General features: G+C 38.4%; 1 pseudogene; it reads right to left on the bottom strand.

Moving 5' to 3' along the window:
• Positions 1-240: 240 nt before the first annotated feature.
• Positions 241-700, bottom strand: LOC125601277 (annotated as a pseudogene).
• Positions 701-7,613: the final 6,913 nt, after the last annotated feature.

Below are 7,613 nucleotides of genomic sequence, written 5' to 3'. Positions count from 1 at the left end.
AAAAGACTAACAACACTTCTCCATACTAAAGATTTCCATCAACACACACCACTGTCCGAAAATTTGAAAAAACAAAAAAGGATTAGAGATTCCTAAAAAAAGAAACGAAAACATATATATAAAGAAGTGAATTTCGAAAAATCACACCCAAAGAAAAGAGGAGAAAGCAACGAGATCAAAAAAAACGCCCAACCTCTTCTTCTCTCTTTCCTTTTTTTTTTATCATAAAAAAAAAGAAACTCAAGGAAGCAGTGGCTTGAGAGCTCGGTCCACCTTCTCCATGGCCATGGGCAAGCAACGAGTAGATCTACAAAGCGGGCAGTTAAAAATTAAGATGTTGTAACCAACCTTCCAAACAGTGTTTATGGACACGTGTCTGCAATCCAGCTTCCTCCTCACTTCTTCTCCGGTCTTTAGCGTAGACAAACACACGATGCAGTCCGAGGCGGCGTTATCAACGTAGCTGTACGAGAATAGTCTGTTGAGTTTGAGCTGGTCTGCGAGTACGGCTAAGTTCGCGAGTCCTGAAGTAACGGAGGCAGAAGCAGCAGCTTCGTCGACAACGGAGAGATGAGGATTAGAGCGGAGAAGCGAGGAAAAAGAGCGGAACGTGTTTGAAGAGAGTAGCGAGGAGAGCGACGAGCATCAAGAGGGATTGAATCGGAGGAGACGTCGGAGAGTTGACCTTGTAACCCCATCTTCTTCTTCTACAAGACGTGAGTGTTGTGTGTGCTGCTGTTGCTCAATCCGATTCAGTTTTAGGGATTTGCTATTTTATTTTTCTCCAATCTCATCTTCTCTTTATATATGCAAGAAGATGAGAGAGAGGAATGAAACACAGGCCACGTGTTGCGGGACCCTTTTCTTTGCTTTTATGTTAACCCTATCAACATCAGTCCTTTTCGTTTTCTTTCCTTCCATCTTCATACTATTCACCCCTTATAATTTTTTTTTATTACAAATGTGCCCAAAAGATTTAGTATTTATTTTCCATTCCCCCCCTCCCCCTCGCCTAGGACCGACTTTTTCGGTTATATGAAATTAGAGAAAGTCAAAAGCGGTTCATGGTTGAAAATTCACAACGGAAGATGATGATGACGCTATTCTAACCTTTATTTAGCTACTCTGTATTCCGAAAGACCAACCAAATCAAAAGGCCTTCAAAAATTTTGGTGTAAAACTGGTTATTCATAAAATGAATATTATGAATTAAAGAAATAATATTTTTTGGAAAAAAACAAAATAGAATGATAGATTAAATGGAATAAAAACTGAAAATATTTTTTGGAATGTCATTCTACTACTCATTCACCAAGGATTATGATCTTGAATAAAAAAACATATTTACAAATGAATTTATTTTTTTTTTGTTCCATTCCAAAAATAGAATATATGGAATTGTTTCTAAATTTTTTTAATGATAACTAGTAAATATTTTTGGGAAACGGTCAATTCCAAATAATTTTATTCCACAAAATAGCATTCCAGTTGCTTTGAGTTTTGGAACCAGAAACAAAAACTGAAAAATGATGGCATCTAATGTGTCACGTTCCTTGTGTTGTGTACGTGGAATTTCATGGTAACACTCAAATGTTTTATTCTTATAAATTCACATTAACTACACAATTTCAGTTCTAGACTAATCTCCGAAACTATAAAACTATACTATTAGTCCATTACTAAATACTTGTATGATTGTTACTAAATACTTGTATGATGTGATTGAATATGCAAAATCAACAGAGCCTTTATATGAGAATTAAAACGATTCAGATGATAATAAAAAGTACCATGTTTAAAAAATGTCGTCAAGATTCTTGATTACATTACAAATCTCTCTAATATCGAAATGCCCAACATGGAAATAGTTGTGATAGCGTCGACCTTCCTTGGATTTAACACATTATTAATCTAAGCTAATTAGTACTCTTTCACGGTAAATAATTAATCCATCAACGTTATACTATAATGATACTGAAGTGTAGAACATTGAAGAAGAAGCCTTTTACGGAATATAAAATGGAAATGGGCGGTTCCCGATTATTCTTAATTAACCAACTGACAGGGAACCAACTAATTAATTATCCCCTTCCCTTGTGGTTATTCTTTTTAATTTATTTACTAGAGCTCAGATTTATTCATTTGTGGACTCAACGAATGATTTAGCACGATCCTCGCCTCGCTTCCCGTCTCCCCGTGACACATATATAAGGGCTGTTCGTTTGGTTGCCGCCAGGTACCCCAGGGCGGCAGCGGCAGCGTCAACATTTTTGCGTCAACTCTTGTTCGTTTCGTTGACGCATGAACCGGCGGCAAGCGACAGCGTCCGAACGCTGCGTCCTGCGGCTGACGCGCTATAAAACTGCGGTTCGCGATATGATATGCGGCAGCGTAGCGTCTGCGAACCGAACAACAACTGTTTCTCATTGACGCTGCCCGCCGCCGCTGCTGCCGCCCCATACCCCCGCCGCCGAAACCTGCGGTAACCAAACGAACAGGGCTATATTTGTTTTAATGCTCTGTATATGTCCAATTATATATGTTCTGTTGATGCAAGAAAACTCAAGTATTCACTTCGTGTTACCTATGAATGAATGATATTAATTTTTTTTATTTCATTAAACACTAATTCAATTAAAAAGACATGATTTAAAATATAGTTTAAAAAAGCTAAGGGAGAGGTTTTAGGTGTCCCGCCGTCCAAAAGATATGGAGATCCAAGGACTCATAAAAATAGACACAAGTTGTGATTAAGATATCTGATGCCAATCAACGACAACCACATCGACTCTCATTGACCTAATTATACCCTACTATTTGAACCCCTCTCTCAATTTAACATCTTCGTCACGTTTTAACATCACCATAATTAGTGAAGCCTAATTGAACCACTCACCACCTTCCTCATCCTCCATCTTGTCATCTTCATTCCGTGGTTGTGATTCCAATGGAATCTTTGCTATTAATAGTGTGTGCGTGTCTAATCCTTTATCACTCTTTTATTAGATATGTTGAATATATTAAAAACATATAAGGATTAAAAATTTAGTATGTAACTCATATTATATTCTAAATATTGACATAATTTTCCTAAAGTTTAAATTTAGAATCGACTATAAATAAAATCTGTAAATATTTGATCACTTGAATTGTAGGATTTCTACTAGAAGTGGATTTGTGTTTTTTTCCATACAGTGGTAGAGTGGAGATAGTCTGATAAATTGATAAGTAAAACATATTTGACCTTCTGAATTTTTAAAAATGTTTCACTTTTTTTGCTAATATTTAAAATTAAATTTATTCCATAAAAATAGTAACTTCTATCAAGTTATAGCATAAAATAGTAAAAAATTTATTCCATAAAAATAGTAACTTCTATCAATTTAGAAACTATTAGTTCAACAAAAATCATCATAAATTATAACAAACATAAGCCATTAAATTGAGTTAAAACCCAATTGTGTTCATTTGTTAATTTGATTTTATATCCTCTTCCTCTATTTCATTTATTTCATTTCAGTTTTACAAATACAGACATCGATGCCAATAATAATAAAAATGCCAGGATTCAAAGGGAAACATGTTTTTCACATAAAGAATGCTATTCACACACATAAATCTAGAAACCAAATTCAGCTCCATTATTGGTAGTTAATGGTCAGTGCTATTAGTTATGACCAATCGATTGGTCCACGTTCTTGTTTAATCAAACAATTAACAATATATGTAAGTAAACATTGAAAAAAGACAAACGAAGAAGAGGTGCAGAAATGACAAAAGAGGCTTGTACAAGAATTGCCAAACAAGCAAATAACGTGGTCCTATAATCTCACACGCACCAACCAGTCAACACTCAATTTGTATTACAGGACAAATAACAATTTTTTGTTTTTCCTGACTGTAAATATCATCTGCTAAATTACAAATACAAATTATAATTAAAATCGTCCTTCAGAGAGGAGTGGCGAAGTGTGAACACAAGCACCTAGAAAGATCTGAGAGTCAAGTCTTCTCGAGTGACATGTGCAATGTGAAATGCATCAAGACGCGTTTTAGGGGTTTTATCGTTTAATGTTTAAATTTCTTAGCTATCAATATCATCACCAAAGTGTTTCATCATAGATCTCTCCAACAACAACAGCACATGTTTTATTTTATTTATTCTAGGATTTGTTATAGGCAGTATAGAAGAAGACTCTAGAAGATCTAGGTACATTATGATGACTATTGACTAATGAGTAATGAGGTCAGGCAACTGCAACATGAAGGATGAGTTGGTTTGGCTGAAGGATAAATCTGGGAACTACACTACAAAATCAGGGTACGCATTAGCAAAGATCAACTCTGAGGCTGAACCTTCTGACCATTTCGACTGGAAGAAGAGGATATGGGCCCTCAACACCTCCCCGAAGCTCAAGCATTTACTCTGGAAGGCAAACGTTGGAGCCCTACCCGTTGGAGCCGCACTACAAAGCAGGGGAATTGATATTGATGATAAGTGCAAACGTTGTGGAGCAGTTGAAACAGAGATACATGTCTTGCTCCACTGCCCTTTTGCTACCCAAGTGTGGAACAAACTCCCCTGTCTCCATGCTCCATCTTCACTCCAGCAACCTCCCATGTCGGTACCCCCCGGATCTACTTGATAGCTGTAGCAGAGTAATAACCTTGCCTCCGATAGGATTGGGATCAACTCCGATCTCGCCATGGGTCTTGTGGACCCTTTGGACTAATAGGAATAAGTTACTCTTTGAAAATAAAGAGTACACTGTTGAGGAATCAGTTCTGAAAATCCTCAAAGACTCTAAAGCTTGGAGAGAAGCTCAGGAGTCGAAAAAATGTATTCCGTTGCCACAGAATGTGGATCTCTCTCGCCATGTGTCTAACCCCCATGTACCCCAACTCCTTCTTGTTGCAGGATCCTCGTGGAGCGTCTACTCTGATGCTGCTTGGGACTCTTGAACCGGAAACTGTGGTATGGGCTGGCACTTCAGCGACAGCATGGCTTCACCAGCAGGAAGCAACTTCTCAAAACGCCGCTCAGTCCCCTCAGCCCTTGTAGCAGAGGCTTTTGCGTTAAAGACCGCAATCTCCGAAGCGGTCAACCGTGGCATTGATTCTCTTAGAGTGTTCTCTGATTCCAAAAGCCTCATCTCTCTGCTTGTTACCAAGAAGAACCACACTTGGATTCAAGGAACACTCTTCGATATTCACTATCTATCTAGTTCGTTTAGTAACATTTCTTTCCATTTCATCCCGCGTGTGGGAAATACTCTAGCTGATACTCTAGCGAAATCAGCGCTGCTATCCTTAATCAACTCTCCGTCTGTGGATGAGTAAAAACTACTTATGTTTTCTTCTTTAGCTAATCAAGTATGGTTTTCGATCAAAAAAAAAAAAGAGTAATAAGGTCAGGCCATTCAGAGAGAAAGGAACTTTACACATGTTTTTTAATTAGCTAATTTCAAATTTGTATTTATTATATGAAAAAATCTAAGTTCATACCCTGATTAAGACTGACGTTAATGTTATGTCATAGATAAATCTAAGTTTATATCTTCACCTTATTTTTAAGATTGGCATTATGTTAACCTTTTTTCCACAAACCATCGGAAAAAATAATAATAATGACGTTATTAAGAGTTGCGATTACATAAGAGAGACGTAAGCACATCAATTAGGTATCGTTAAGGATTAGTTGAATTTTGAATGTTGTGTGTCCAAACGCGACAAATCACACAACAAATGTTATGCCATAGATAAAACAGTGAGAACATTTTGTTAACAAAATTTGTAAAAAGCAAAAACACTAATGTTCAAAATATGTTGCCACTTTCTCATCTTTCGTAACGTTCATGGGAACTTGCTATTGAATTGGTATGAAAGGATGATTCTTATTGATGATACAAGCTCTGTTTATATACAGAGAATGAACGTGATGTACAAGGGAGAATATACAGAAGTTAATCTACAATATACAGAGAAGATGCGGAAGTTAATGGACAATGATTTAGGTGATTTGCTTGATCTGTGTAATCTGGTTTCCTTATTCTATCACACCCCCTCAAGTGAAAGTTCGATCCGGCCATGAGAGAGTCCGATCTTGATAGCCAATGTGTTGAAACGTGCGCGTGGGAGAGGCTTTGTGAGGGCATCAGCTAACTGATCAGTGGAGCTGACATGAGTTACTCTAAGTTGACCACTCTGAACAAACTGCCGAACAAAATGATAATCCAAAGCAATGTGTTTCATTCGCGAATGAAAAACCGGGTTTGCAGCAAGATACGTTGCACCAATATTGTCACAGTAAAGTACCGGTTTGGTAGAGACAGAGATCCCAAGTTCAGTTAAGAGCGATGATATCCAGCAAAGCTCTGAAGTGGTGGATGCGATAGCTCGATACTCCGCCTCGGTGGAAGAACGAGCGACCCCTGTTTGCTTCTTGGATGACCAGGCTATGGGATGGCTTCCAAAGTAGACAATGTACGCACTTGTGGATGTGTAATCGTCTTTGTTTCCTGCCCAGTCGGAATCAGTAAAAGCATGTAAATCATTCTGGTTGCTGGCAGGGAAGTAGATTCCACGAGACTGAGTTCCAGACAGATAACGAAGTACTCGTTTCACAGCAGACCAGTGTTCAGTCGTGGGTCTATGCATGAACTGAGATAATTTGTTGACGGAGAAGGAGATATCAGGTCGGGTGAGGGAAAGATATTGTAAGCTCCCAACAATGGTGCGGTATTCTGTAGCATCGTCCAATTGATGGCCAGAGAGTAGGGTCAGCGAAGAATTAGACTCCATTGGTGTTGCAACTGCTTTAGCATTAGTCATGTTCGCCTTATGTAATAAATCTGCAATATACCGACTTTGTGTTAAGTGTAAGCCTGCAGAAGTTCTACTGACTTCAATACCTAAGAAAAAGGTGAGATCACCCAAATCTTTTAATGAAAAACGAGTAGATAAGGATTGAATAAACCGTGATATTTGTGTAGGACTGTTGCCCGTGATGATTATGTCGTCAACATAGACGAGCATATAGAGCAGAATTCCATCCCGGTTATAGATGAAAAGAGAGGCATCAGCGACAGAGTTTTTGAAACCGGATTGTAACAGGAAGCTCCGTAACTCATTATACCATGCCCGTGGCGCTTGTTTAAGGCCATAAATAGCTTTACGAAGTCTGCAAACTGCTCCAGGATTGTCTTTGTCTTGAAATCCTTGTGGTTGCATCATATATACCTCCTCATCGAGATTGCCTTGTAAGAATGCGTTGTTAACGTCAAGTTGACGCAGAGGCCATTGACGAGTAACAGCGGTGCTGAGGACTATGCGAATAGTAGCTGGTTTCACAACCGGGCTGAACGTGTCTTGATAATCAATGCCGGGCCTTTGGGTGTATCCTTTTGCTACGAGTCGGGCCTTGTATCTCTCTACTGTGCCATCAGGTCGTCGCTTGATTGTGAACACCCATCGACATCCTACAACATTAGCAGCAGCAACAAAGTTAGTTAAATCCCATGTATGATTTCGAATATGAGAATTTATTTCTTCAAGCATGGCTTTACGCCACTTTTCGCTTTTTAAAGCCTCTGCCACTGTTCTAGGAATTGTTT

Source organism: Brassica napus, unplaced genomic scaffold, assembly GCF_020379485.1.
Source record: "Brassica napus cultivar Da-Ae unplaced genomic scaffold, Da-Ae ScsIHWf_2501;HRSCAF=3233, whole genome shotgun sequence".
In the NCBI taxonomy this organism is placed as follows: domain Eukaryota; kingdom Viridiplantae; phylum Streptophyta; class Magnoliopsida; order Brassicales; family Brassicaceae; genus Brassica; species Brassica napus.
Note: the sequence above shows the minus strand (reverse complement) of the source record. Positions and strands in the feature narration are given on the sequence as shown.